The sequence below is a fragment of the Dipodomys merriami genome, unplaced genomic scaffold (assembly GCF_024711535.1).
Source record: "Dipodomys merriami isolate MVZ:Mamm:240054 unplaced genomic scaffold, mDipMer1.0.p SCAF_39, whole genome shotgun sequence".
Taxonomy (NCBI): domain Eukaryota; kingdom Metazoa; phylum Chordata; class Mammalia; order Rodentia; family Heteromyidae; genus Dipodomys; species Dipodomys merriami.
In genome coordinates, this window is record NW_027205492.1 from 1,924,618 (window position 1) to 1,939,341 (window position 14,724).

A 14,724-nucleotide genomic window follows, 5' to 3' on the forward strand; every position below is an offset into this window, starting at 1 on the left:
GAACACCTTAGCAAACCAAAAGCAGGCAACTGCATTAACTCAGGGTTTGGAGTCACAGAAGGAAGCGAGGAAGGAGTTAGGAAGCAGGGTGGTTGCAGATGGGGGGTAGGGATGAAGGGAACGCAGAAGGCTCGGGAGCAGCTGATTCGGTTTGCTGCAGAGGCCACCGGTGAAGCACGCGGGGAAGGGAACTACAGAACCTGCAGGCTATGGAACACCAGGAAGAGCTTGCGAATATACAGACACGCAGCCGGTGGCCGCTGGGCATCAGGAATGGGGCACACGCTGGAGCGGCCAGTCTATAAATTCGGTGACAGCAGCACAAGCCAAACCCAGGAAACCCCTCAAACAGTCCCAGACCAGCGGCCAGCTCAGGTCACGTGACGTTCTCCAGCTCACCTCTAATTGGCTGCGGAAACTCTGCTTCCCGGAAATCTTTATGGAAACTACATTTCCCAGAGGGCCATGCGAGCCCCTTCCTCTGACGGGAAGATGGGGGCGGTGCTGGGTTTACCTGATACTGTGGAGACTTGACTGGCTGGTGTGGAAGAGCAAAACCATCTCTACTAAAGCAACGTAGACTCTCGAAAATGGGAAGCCGAGCTGCGGCCTTACGCTCAATGATGGAAGCTGGCCTAAAGTCTTCTGGGAAATGTAGTAGCTTGGTCTCCAGGTCCCGTGGTGCTGAGTTCTCTGGCTGTGGGTGGGACGGACGGGAGGGCCGGCGTCCGCGTGGGTCCTCCTGGCCGCCAGGTGGCGCTGCGCACGAACGGCGGCCGGTCCACCTTTCGGCTGTCCCGCAGCCCTGTAGTCTTGAGCCTCCTTCAACCTTAGGTTTCGATGAATCGCTGATTAGAGGTCTCTGTTGAGAAAGGGCGAAGGTATGTAAAAAAAAAAAAAAAGGATAAATGATAACGGCCTTAAGTGAGTTCCCGGAACCGGTAGCTCATCGGACACTTTTCGAGGTCACTAAGCACTATGGCGCCGTGCACAAGGGGGACCCGTGATGGGTTAGGACTTGCATCCGGCGGAAGTTTCCGCCCCCGAATTGCAGTAACCGTAGTCTCATTTGGGCATTACTCCATCCCAGTCCTTGCGAATTGTTTCTGCCTTGGCATAGGTTCCCTGTGCCCAGCAGAAGGGCTCTTCTCATTTTACTCAGGGGGAAAGCAAGCAGGATTCCTGCTACTTCTTTAGTTCATCCACAAGTCTGGCTGTCCTGACACTCTCCTCCATCCTTTATTTATTACAGGCATAAGCCTTATGCCACGCCTTGTGGTGGGTGCTAGGACCCTGTTCAATGGAGCAGATGTGACCCTACTCATTCAGTCATGCTGTGTGTGTGTGTGTGTTATTGGGGCTTAAACTCAGGGCCTGGCTGCTGGCCTTTAGCTCCATCCATTTCCCTGCAAATGCCATTATTTTGTCATTTCTAATGGCTGCATAATATTCCATTGTGTATAGATACCACAATTTTTGGATCCATTCATCTGTGGTGGGGCATCTGGGTTGTTTCCATATCCTAGCTATTGTGAACAGTGCTGCAATAAACATGGATCCCCTTGCACCCTGATGCTCTGTCTAGTCACCAGCCCAGAATCATGTAGTGACTCATCATGCATAGAAATTTCGGAAATTGTGAGCCAAAAATCAGTATATCTCCTCCTTTTAAGTTCTTTTTCTTAGGTGTTTGTCAGACCATTGTAAAACTAACACAATGACTTCATTCCCTTGCACAGGCTTTGTGTCCCCCTCCAAGTTTTAGTCAAACTCCTCAGCCCAGCTGTCAAGGACTCTTGTAACTGTACTTACTTTGCTTTGTAGACTCCTCCACCTCCTGCCTCTCTCTTTTTTTTATTGTAAAGATACTATACAGAGGGTTACAGTTACATGAGTAAGGTAATGAGTAAGGTAATGAGTACACTTCGTATTGAGCATTGTTACCCCCTACCATTCCTTCCCTCCCTACCTTCCCCGAGGTTCTTTTTTTTTTTTGTGATTAAGTGATTACATAATTTCCTGAATTTCACAGTATTGTGGAATAATGATGCTCATTTAAAGTCACAAGTTTGTTCTAACTTTCCTGGAGTAAATTGTCTATCACAGTCTATAACATATAACGGTATACACATATACACCATACATGTGAACAGCAGCATGAGGATATTTAGTAGTGGTTCGACCAGATGAGTGGGAGTTCTTTGTTTCTTAAGTCCTGTTAGTTTTGTTGCATCACCTAACATTTTGGATTTAGCATCCACTTATCAGGGAGACCATGTACCGTTTGTCTCTTTGCTCTTGGCTTACCTCGCTCAACGTGATTCCTTCTAGCTCCATCCATTTCCCTGCAAATGCCATTATTTTGTCATTTCTAATGGCTGCATAATATTCCATTGTGTATAGATACCACAATTTTTGGATCCATTCATCTGTGGTGGGGCATCTGGGTTGTTTCCATATCCTAGCTATTGTGAACAGTGCTGCAATAAACATGGATCCTGCCTCTCTTTTTTTTTGTACTCAGAGCCCTGTGTTTTGTTAGTCTGTTGCTCTATTTTTTAAGCCATATTTCCAGTCCCTTAATCTCTCTCTTTTTTTGCACATATTTTTATCCCTGTTGAGCATATTGTCTCCTCCGTGCTTGTGTAACAGGTTAGCTTCTATTCATTCTATTTCTTTAAAAAATTCTTTTATTGTTATTATAAAGATGATGTACAGAGGTGTTACAGTTATATATGCAAGGTAGAGTATATTTCTCTTTGGACAATGTCACCCCTTCCCTTGCCCTCTCCCAGTTTTTCCCTCCCATCTCCACTCACAAGTTGTATAGTTCATTTTCAACATAGTGTCTGGTGAGTACCACTGCTGCCTTTGTTCATCCTCTGTCCCTTCAAATCTGTGCCCAAGAGAGATAAACGAGCAAACAAGACAAAAAGGAAAGAAAACAAAAACAGCAACAAAGAAAAATACCTCTTGTTTCCATTTCCTGGAGTTCATTTTGATAAATATTAATTTATATGGTCAGATGCACATTGGCATGACACCTTTATGTCTCTTCACCCTTTCTGACTTGCCAGAAATATCTCCTCTGTGCCTGTCTACCTGTGTACTTTCAATTAACTTCTGCTATATAATTGCCCTATCTCTCCCATGAGTCAGTAAGTGCCTCCTCTCAGGGCATTGTTTTCTATCTCTGTATCATATAGAACATGAAGCTAGACATCTAGCAGCCAGCACTGGACTATCAGCTGGCACCTGGCACCTGATAAAAAGGCAATTTGTGACTTCTATCCACAGCCAAGTGAAGATTAGCATCAGACAAAGCACAAAGATGGGTTTCATGGGTTTGGGAGTGTAGCTCAGTGACAGCATGAGTGAAACTTTACATTTGATTCCCAGCATCACAAGACAGAATAACAAAAAAAATAAAAGAACAAGAAGAGATGAGTAAGAAATCTATACTTACCATGAGCCAGACACTCTCTCATCCACTGTCTCGTTTAATTCCCATAACAATTGTATGTCTTAGCTTCTTTTTTTGCTGGCAAAGAAAACTGATGCTGAAGATCATCCAGCTAGTAATGAGGAACCTAGCTCTTTCCAACCTCAAAGGTTGAGCCACATAATGTTCTCTTCATTTTCCTTACTCTCTCTGGCATCTTTTGTGAGTGAAGAATCCTGAAACTTTAAAGAATTGATGTCCTCTGTGTTGTGTCATTGCTACCTCTGAGGACATCAGACCCGGAACAGCCATTATATAGGCTGTGCCCCTTCAGAAATCTGTGACTCATAGTCATCTCTGCTTACCTCTGTCTTTGAAGAACCTCGATGAGCTAATAGGACTCAGAGGAATAGAAGATCTAGGCAAGGGCACCTTTGGTAAGTACTTTTCAATAGAATCCTGAGATGTTTGTCTTGTTCTATCTCTGTGCTATCACTTTGGTAAAGTCTAAAGTTACTCAAGACAGTCTCTCCAGCTTCCTTAGTTGCCTCTGATCCCAAGCAGTCTCCAAGATACTCAACCTGAGATTATAGACTAGGTATATAGAGCTCTTCACTTGTGATCTCAGTCCAGCTACTTCTCAAGTTGTACTCAAGAAAACCCATGGGAATACAGACAGAGAGATGCATGTGGCCCAGGGGATGGCCAGAGCATAAATGATTGAGTGGTCCTGCCACTCTGCCATCTTTCCCAGAGGAGGTACTGGCTTAACACCATTGAGGAATGAATTTACCTTCTCTTGCCCAGGCAAGGGAATCTCTTACCTACAGCACTTGGCTTTTCAGATCCTTCCTGATGGACTATGGGCTTTTGCCATGCAGTGAAGTTTAGTGAAACCAGTGTATCATAGCCATTTCTTCTATTTTGGCTTGAGTGTGTGTGTGTGTGTGTGTGTGTGTGTGTGTGTGTGTGTGTGTGTGTGTGTGTGTGTGTGTGTGTGTGTGTGTGTGTGTGTGTGTGTGTGGTGTTGGTATTTGTTGAGTGGTAACTACAAAACCAGTGGGTAATAATTCCTTGGAAACATGTGAGATCTACCATTTTTATGTGTTGATCTGATTTATTTCAAAACCTTCTGCACAATATGGAAGCCCAAATGAGTACCTGCTGCATATGATTAAGGGATGTGTCATGCCAGGGAAGGAGGGATGCCCCAGGGGCCATTCTGGACCTGTGACTGACAGGCTTTGTGGCTTTGGCCAAGTTGCCCAGTGCCCCTGCACTTTCGTTTTCTCCTAAGCAAAATGAAAACATGAGACTTTAAGCTTACTCCTGCAGTTCCTGTGATTCTTTGAAAAGATAGCTGGTCATGTCTGTAATCAACCCACATGAAGAACTTTCAAATGATCATTTGCTTGAATTTGGCCTGTTGCCATTATTTACTCTTTCTATCACCTTTAACTTTTCCTCTGCTACTGCCTTCCCTGTTTGCACCATCTGCACTATTTTTGTGCACTTTAGTCATCTTCATTTCCAATCATCTGCTACCTCTGCCCCATCTCCTACCCCCCAAGTCCAGTGTGTTGTGCAGGGTGCCCAGCAGCTCACTTCCTGTGTCCACCAGCTCACTTCCTACCCCGAGACTCTGCTGTTACCTAGATAGTGGAGGGTTCCTGGTGCTCCCTCTCCGGGGGAAATATGGCTCCTCTAATAATCTTTCTCTTGTGCCTGCCTGCCTCCGAGTGGTCCCCTGGATGGATGTGATGGATCCTTTCACTTCTTCCATTCTCTTGAATACTCAGCCATCTCAGAACAGGGTCTCTGGGCTCCTTCTGTTGTCAGTCTGCTAGCTGGCGTCCTTTTGCCTACCAGCATAGAAAACCATGAGAAGACGAGGCTTAGCTCCTCTAGTGTTGACAGTGACAGTCCTGGAGCGCTCAAGGCCTTCAATCTGGACTAGTGGAAGCTTACAGCTCTACGCCTTAGAGCTTGGGATTTATTGTTCTAGGCTATAGAAGCAGAGACTTATGGCCCTGGGCTTTAACTCTTGGTGATTCCAGTAGTTGGCAGTTAATGCAACCCTTGGCTTCTAGCAGCAGCAGCAGCAGGCAATGCCTACTTTAAGCAAAGGAAGGATTGTGATGACAGTCTTTGAAGGACTGTCATGATTGGCGCAAACATCCACGCTAGCCCTCCATTTGCCTATATAAGCAGGCTTATTTTTTCTGTTAGTTGGCAGAAAAGCTCCTGTGCTGCCCTCTAGAGTTACAGTATTAGACTCATTAAAATACTTCTCTTCAAAAAAACAAAACATATATTTGTTCTGGTACTGGGGCTTGAACTCAGTTCCTGAGTGCTATCTTTGAGCTGTGTTTTGCTCAAGGCTGGCACTTTGATCACTCAAGCCACCACTCCTCTTCCATCTTTGTGGTGGTTAATTGGAAATAAGAGCCTCACAGACTTTCCTATCCATGCTCACTTTGAATCGTGATCCTCAGATCTCAGCCTCCTCATTAGCTAGGATTACAAATGTGAGCCACTGGTGCTTGGCTAAAGGCATCTCCTGAGTGGTCTACGTTTGCTCTTTATTATTAGTAGCATGAGCTGAGCTGCTAGCAGGAAGAGGAGATGGTGCATATGCAGGAGGCAGCCCAAGTGGACAGCAGAAGGCAGAGGGAGCAGTAGCACCAGCAAGGGGGAAACAGTGGCAAAGGCAATAGCCGCTGAGAGGGCACTGGAGCAGGAGCATCAGTGGACAGAGATGGAGGAATGGTAGAAGGTCGAGGAAAGCGAGAGATGGAAACTGCCAAGCCTCAGTCGATGGAAGAGCTGCAAAGCCTTAAGAGACAAGGGTTCTGATGCCCTAGGCCAGAGAGTTGAAAAATGAGCCCTGGAAAGAGCTGAGTGTCCCAATTCTTGAGGCCCACCCAGGAGACTTAACACTAGCAGACTCTGCCTGCTGCTCACTGCTGCTGGAAGCTGAGCACTACCATAATTGCTAAGTTCTGGAGCTGATGGTGGTAAACACATAGATCAATACACCTTCAACCTGAGTACCTGGACCCATAAAGCTCTGGTTTCTAAAGCCTGGAGCAACAAGCCCCCAGCTCTTAAAATCTGATTTTGCCCGTGCAGTTCCTAGGCCTTGGGCACTGAAGAGCCCGGAACTGCCAATATTAGAAGAACTATTCCCAGCCTATTTCACAATTTCTATCCTGGTAGGGCAAAAGGATCCCCCCTCCCCCTTCCCTCCCCTCCCCCAACAAACAACATCTATAGAATGACGGCCTCTGTTTGAGCAGTTACTTCCTTTCACCACTAGATGGCATAGGTACTGCAGGCCATCAGCCTTTTGGGTAGAACCTTTGTGTAGTAAAATTCCTCTTTAACCCACAACAGCTTTGAGAGGAATTACAAAAGCACAAAGTATACAAAAGAACACGATGAAAAGCAGGCGGAATGGGTGAAAATAGCAAACAAGGAGAAGTCACTCCAGAATGGCATTAGCTCAAGGAGATCAACACATTTGGCTCCAAGCTTCAGCACCGACAACACGGGAAACATGAGTGTTTACAAAAAAAACTCAGAGTTGGTGCTAGAAAAATGAAGTCATAATTGAGGAAAAGTCTAGCTTTTCTTGATCCTAGGTTAGAGAGATCTTTGTCCTATGGGTCTGCTGATTGAGGTGACATAACTACAGCAATAATTTAATCATAGCTATTTCTAATACTGTCTTCTACGCAGGCCTATTACATGACGTTGTGGTACCATTGAGGAAAATCAGTTGTTCTTTTAAATTGAGATCAATTTTGCATAGCCTTTTGAGAAATCATAGAATAATTCAATACATGTATACAATGTGTAATGTTCGAATTAGGGTAATAAGGACTAGTACTTCCTCAAATCTTAAGCATAGCTGTGTTGGAAACTTTTATAATTTAATTATTTTGAGGTATGTCATAGATTGTTGCACCCAATAGTTCTCATACTCTTCTAGAGAACACCAGAATGAATTCCTCCTTTCTAACTGTGTTTTAGTATTCCCTTCTAAGTTCTCTCTGCTCCCTCCAAGTCTTTTTGAACACGATTCCACTCTGTTTATCAAAAAAATTAGGTTTTCAATTTCCACAACAGTGTTAGAACTAGGAAAAGCAGTTCTCGTGGGGCTCAAAATATAGATTTCCAGGACAGAAGAAGTCCACTGCTTGCTGTATTTTCAAACAGTGAAATCTATACCACTCTCTACCTGTGTGGGTGGGAGGAAGATGCTCTCCTGGGAGACTGGTTTCCAAGATGGCCCCCAGGGTTTTCACGCCCTGTCTAGAACCTAACCACATTGCACCAGAGACGTTCTGTGTCATCAATACACAGAAAAAATACAGGAGAAGTCGTGGTAAATTACTCCCCAGATTAGGTTCTAAAAGACATCACAGCTACGCACTCCCAGTCTTCACTAATTTCATCTCTCTCTCTTCTGAATATCAGGCAATATTCTCTGCGGCAAGCCAGCTGTCATGTTAGGAGGATCCATAAGGAGAGACCCAGACGGTATAGAACTGAAACAGCAGCAACAGTGGTCATGTGACTGTGCCACCCTGACAGAAGCTCTAGCCCAAGTCAAGGCTTTGATGACTGACTCTCTAGTCAGCACTGGCATCGTGAGAGACCCTGATCCAAACCATCAGCTCACTCACTCCTTAGCTCTGTGTAAAAACAAATGCTTGTTATTTTAATCTAATAATTGTTGGGGATGTGCTATGCTTTGGGTAAGTATCCTCTCAAGGTCCAGTGTGTTTAAAGAATTGGTTGCCAACTTGTGGTTCTGTTGGAGATGGTGTAACCACTCAGAGGTGTGGCTGAGTGGGAAGATGTTAGTTCATGGAGGAGTGTGCCCTTAAAGCTCTGCACATGTGCCTGGCTCATGCCTGTAATCCTAGTTATTCAGGTGGCTGAGATCTGAGGACTACGGTTTGAAAGCAGCCTAAGCAGGAAAGTCCACGAGACTCTTGTCTCCAGTCAACCACCTGAAAAACAGAAGTGGAGCTGTGGCTCAAAATGGTAGAGTGCTACCCTTGAACAAATAAACTCAGGGACAGCAGAAAAAGATTTTCACATGCTTTAGTTTTCACATTGAAAACTTTCCCATGAGAATAGTGTTCTTAGTTCATCATGACAATTGGTTTCTGGGCATCATTTTTCCTTTATGAGAACAAAATGCCAAGGTTATTTGGTTTGATTTTGGTTAGGTCCTGTCTTGAAGCCTTAAAAAAATTCCTTTCTTTTTGTTGAAAATAAAAAGTCACTCTTTTTTGAAATGTCTGGTCTTAACTAATGACAATTCAACTGGCTTTTATGACAACTTTCAGCATCTATGTGCTTTTCATACTGATTTTGGTGCTGATTTGGAAGCATTAAAATATTCTGGCAGTGAAGGAGAATCACATAGAATTTCTATAACTGTATCTGCCCTACTTCCTTCTCACCACAATTATCATCCCACAACTATTGTTGATTTATTTGGCAGTACTAGGGTTTGAACTTCTGGGCCTGATGCTTGCTAGACAAGCACTCTACCAGTGGAGTCATAGCCCTGGCCTTTTTTGTTTTATTCGCTTTTCAGATAAGGTTTAATAACTTTGGCTGGGGCTAACCTTGAACCACAATCTTCTGGTCTCTACCTGTAACCCATGTAGCTGGGTTATAGGTACGAACTACCACCAGCTGTTATTTATTGAACATCTACTTCATGTGTATTACTGAGTTACTGAGTTACTGAGTTAGCTATTGACTGTGAAGAGAGAGGAGAGAGAGAACAAGGAAACGAAAGGAGGAAGGAAGAAGGGAGAGGAAGATGGGGAGATTGAGTGGTTGGATTTCCAAATTAGCCTGCTATCTGACAAATACGATTGGTCAGTCCTTGAGCCAAAGTCAGTCAATGAAGGTGCTACTTGTCTCTCAGGATTGGATCTGACTTTGAACACTCAGCCACCAGTGGGGAACATCCTCCTGGAAGGTGTAGCCAGGAGATCTCAGAGTCACACAGCTTGGATCATCAGTTCCCTGCAGTAAAGAAATGTGCAGGGGTGAATTCTTATGGATGCTTCACCAATATTTATGTTTGCTTTCTTTGTAAATAACAGAAGCCTGGCTTGTTTGGTATGGCAAAGATCTGATGCTGAGGTAGATAAAAGTTTTTGGTTCTTAGCCATTCAAATCTCTATGACTAAGTTCTTGGTATTGCAATAGAAGCAAAAAGTGTTCTGAGGACCTTCCAGAATCATTAAAGGGACCCGACGCGGCTGGAAGCATCCTCTCTTCTACTTCCCTGCTCAAAACTATAGATAAGCTGGCCATAGCTTCAGTAGCCATTGACTTCAGTAGCCAAATGACTGGAAGTGTTGATGATGAAATAAGAGATAGAGAACAGGAATTTTCCTTTTGAGTGATTCGCGAGCTCATAGTAGTTCTGGATTGTGAGAAGTGTACAGAGGCAGTATGTCAGGCCCTTGACATCATTTGGCATGTGACGGGACAGACATGTAATGTTTCTTGTTTGTCTTTTTTTTGGTTGTGTGTGTGTGTGTGTGTGTGTGTGTGTGTGTGTGTGTGTGCGCACGCACGCGTGTGCGTGCGTGCCAGTACTAGGGCTTGAACTCAGGCCCTCACGCTCTCACTTGGCTTTTTGCTCAAGGCTGGCACCCTACCATTTGAGCTGCAGCTTCACTTTTTATAGTGTTAGTTTTGTAAATTCTGTTGTAGTGATGTTACAAATATCCAAATGGTTCTCTGCAGACAAAAGTTTCCCCAGCCCTGCAAACCATCATTTCCCTATCTTGGAACAGGTAGGTAAATCTAAACCTAGTTGGTCCAGTGTCAGATCTTCATAGCGGGCCTCTAAGAGAAGCATAAATAAACCTTTCATCCCGTGACTCTTAAAACCTAAACTAGAGCCCAGAGTAGCCTTTAGGATACCTTTAAGCTGCAAGTAACAACACAGTGTTGCTCAATCTTCTTCAAAGATAAGAACTAAGCTGGGTACCAGTGGCTCATGCCTGTAATCCTAGCTACTCAGGAGGCTGAGATCTGAGGTTCACAATTCAATGCCAACTGGGGTGAGCAGGCTTATGAGAAGCTTATCTCCAATTAACCAATAGAAAACTGAAAGTGGTAGAGCTCTAGCTTTGAGCAAAAAGAGCTCAGGGATAATAACCAAGCCCCAAGCTTAAGCCCCACTAAAAAAAAAAAAAAAAAAAGAAAAAGAAAAAGAACTATACATGATACATGGAAGCTACAAGGCCTCTCCCCTAGAAATCTGTATTGGTTAATTAGGCTCAGATTAAAGCCTGAAAAGCTTCTTTCTACCAAACAGGCAATTCAGGCTTGCTTTTTCCTCTAGGAAGAGTGAGTCTCCACTTTGGTAAAGACCATGGAGGAATGACTTGATGGGTAAGGAGCTTTCCGTGGGCAGGGCAGTTATTTGTGGAGCTTGCAGATTTGGGGCTCCAGTTTTCATTAGGAAGAAAAAAAAGAAGCCAGCACATCTTTTGTGGGACCTGATGATTTGCATTTTTTTTTTTTTAAAAAGCTTCCCTCATGACCCTGGTGGCTGTGACTCCAAATTCTACCTTGAGAGACTCCAGCATGAGTGTTGGATAGGATGACCCAGGGTTTGCCTCTCAATGCTGTCATTCATTTACTGGGATGACTGTAGCCGGCTAATTAAGCAGTCCATGTCTCAGGTTTCATCGTTTTTTCAAATTGGAGAAAATAATAAGGCCTACCTGGCAGGGATGTTGTGAGGGATTAGATGAGATAATTTATGTAAATCTCTTAGCTTTGCATAAATATGCTCTCGGTAAATGGTGGCTATTGTGATTATCATACCCACTGCACACATCTCACAAACAGTATGGGCACAGCTTTATTACGATGGATAATTTACACAAATCCCAGGGAACCGTAAATCAGCTGGGCTGGTATACAGAAAGCTGGCTTCCTCTTTCTCTGGCTCCTTTGGGCCCTGAAAACATGTGACCTGCCTTGTGCCTACAGATGTTGTGACCTGCCTTGAGCATGCAGATGCTGAGTAAAGAGCTTCTAGGACATGTTCCTATGTCCTACCTTCTGTCTCCCCTTACTCAACTGGTCTGCCAGAATTACCTACACTCCCCACACGTCCACTTTCTCACTTCCTATTTTCTTCTAAGCCCTGCTGCCATCTGGATTCTGCTGCTTCCTGAAGGAGTTCTCAAGTGACATCACGGTGCTTCCGTGTCTCCGTCCTCATCTCCTAGGATCCCTCCACAACTCTGATGCTCTGTCTGCTTATTCCTTCTGGAACTTGACTCCCTTGTCTTCCAAGCACTCTGTGCTTCTGTTTCCTTTGGAAATCTAGAATTCCTTCCTTAAACTTTGGCTACGAAGTTAGCTCCGCACACAGGGTATATAGTTCTTTTCTCTACCCTTTTAATTCGCCACTTGCCACTAATTCATTTTTCATTTTTCCCTTCTCTTACCACAGTCCCAGGTCACTGAATTCTAAGTTCTAGATGAATTATCTGTCTTCTTAGGATAGCCTGATCTAATGTAATTTCTCCTTTAATCCCCCACAGGGTTCAATCAGGCCCTGGCAGTGAGTTACAGTCTGTAGTTGTAGGAGGGCTACTAATACCCACAAAGATAGGACATGGACTTGCTGTGGGTCAGGCTGCAGGGGGACCCTGAGATATCCTTAATTGTTCCAAGTTATACTAATATGGGAGACAGTCTCTTGATCCACTGCCATAGCTGGACACTGAAGGCTCTCGTTCCACTGGTACCCTGTGTCTTTTGGAGATGTTGACTTATGCTGAACTTTGCTTTTATTCTCAAATTTCAGTTTTCTTACAGATGAAATGTAAGCATTGGGCTTACTCTCTGACACCATTACCATCCACTCTTTCATCATTCACATAATGATGGCTGATTCTGCTCCTAGGAATCCATCCTGCATCAGAAATACTCTCTGACACAGGTAAAGATGTAGACATACATAGATATTCATTTGAAAGAACCTAAGTGCTCATTAAGAGGGGCTGGTTAAATAATTTGCAGTAACTTGTGCTTGTCTCCTGTATGTGATCTAAACTATCTTTTGTTTGTTACTCTAGGAGGTAAGGATTTTGAGCCAGAATGACTTTGCCAAGAGCCAGTGACTTTATCAAGAGAATATTATCAACAAAATAAAAACAACCAAATAAACATGCCAGTTGAAATCGACATTGTATTTAGAGGCAGAGTTGACGTGCACCTGATATAGGCTTCTCCCTTTAGCTTCGCTCAGACCGCTGGCAAATGGTTCTTAGATCAACACTAACACAGGGGGCCTTTGAGTATCATTGTAAAGTTAAAAATGAAGGAATTCTACATATACAGATATAGGAAGATGTTAAGATACTTAGTCCAGTTTTGGTTCCTATCACAAAATATCGAGAATGGGTAATTTATGAAGAATAGGAAGGAGTTTAATTGCCTCATATTTCTAGAGACTGAGAAGTTCAAGAACATGGTTTTGGCATCTATATGGCCTCTGGGGAGGGCCTTGGGCTATATCATAGCAGGGCAGGAGTCATCGCGTGGAAGAGAGAAGGAGCATTCTAGCCCAGTCTCTACTTCTTATCAAGCCACTAATGACACGATGGGGGAATCCACCCTCATGACATCAGCTAATCCTAGTTATCTCCAGAAGACTCATATACCCCTCAAATCCCATTAACGTATACACGTGGGGATTAAGTTTCCAACGCATGAATTTAGGCAGATAGATTGCTAAATGGAAAAAAAGTATAGTACAGATAAGTCTAGACAAGAGTCTAGACAAAAAAAAAAGTTATATAAGCGCACACATTCTGTGGTAGCTGCATAAAACATTTCTGGAAGGAGTTCTAAGCCAGGAGCAGTGGTTGTCTCTGGGGAGTGCTCCTGAGAGATGAAGGGTGCCAGTCTGTGTGTGAGTTGTTGTGCATCCAGGCTGCTGTCCAGGGACTGCTTCCTCGTGTAAGAGGAAGATGTGTTTGCCGGCCCTGTGAATTAACTGAAGTGCCCTGACTTTGTATCTGTACCATTTGATATGAACTCTTCTCTGCTGTAGTCTTTTTGCAACTACCCATTTGCAGGAGAAAAAAATTCAGTAACAACCATTTTTTGTGGCAGGCAAACTACCCCTCCAACAAGGAACATCTTATTATTTTAAAGCAAACAGCCAACAATTCAGAAGACCAGACCATCTTGGTCCTGGTCCACCATTCGTTTGTTCCAGTAAAATAATAATAATAATAATAATAATAATAATAATAATAATAATAATAATAATAATAATATAATGTCTCGAGAATTCTTCCAGAGACAAAGACTGAACTAATGAATGATCAACCAGGCCCTACTTGTGACTGTTTTAACTACGCATAACTTTATGATCCTGCCTTCAGTTCTCCCTATTTTAACCTGAAAACAATGTCTGTGCCTTTGAAGACGTACTGAAGTGCTGCTTTCCCATGGCTGCCATGTAATACATCTTTCTCTGACCTCTACCTTGTCTCTTAATTTGGCATGTGGAAGCTAATAGTTGGACTTGGGACTCCTGGATTTGGGGCCCGGGGTCTGAAAACTTGATTTTACTAGTACAGGTATAGGTACAACAAATAGAGTAGCTGAAATCTCTTCTCATTGTTCTGTGTCCTTACAACCATTGTTAAATACTTCCTACGTCACTCCTGTTATATGCTTTTTACTCTTTGAACATTAAAATAAACAAAAAGTCGCCAAGCAGCCACCTGTATGCATGCATTACTTTCATATTTAAAAATAAACTAGTTAACAGAGAGAATACCAATGCTTCTAGAATCTCTATTTGCTAGAAAACAATTTTCTTCTTCTTTTTTAAATGAACACTTCTTCCCTCTCTTCTCCTAACTGGGTCTGTGAACGAGGTGTCTCTGCCCGTGCTTTGCTGCTCTCCTGCAGACACATTCACAGCAGTCATTTTGGTTCACAGCTTAGTGATGAAGAAGGCTCAGGGGCCAGCAGGCTGATTATGGTTCTAATTTGCAATTATACAGTGATTTTTTTTCTCTTCACACTGCTCATGGAATCCTGACTTCCTCTCTGTTTGGGTTGGAGAGTTGGAGGCTCTGATTTGATTGGAGTAGTATGGGGTGTGATTACGATGAGAATTTGGCATATTAAATTGAATTGGTAAGTATTACATATTGGGAAACAAATGTAAATTATTTTCCTCCATTTCTCAC

At 43.5% G+C, this 14,724-nt stretch overlaps 1 long non-coding RNA gene across 1 annotated transcript; it reads left to right on the top strand.

Moving 5' to 3' along the window:
- The first annotated feature begins 793 nt into the window (after positions 1–793).
- Positions 794–12,368, top strand: LOC138805325 (uncharacterized). The gene is made up of 3 exons (XR_011365488.1): positions 794–881; positions 7,925–8,205; positions 12,329–12,368. It is a non-coding gene; the product is annotated as an uncharacterized lncRNA (long non-coding RNA).
- Positions 12,369–14,724: the final 2,356 nt, after the last annotated feature.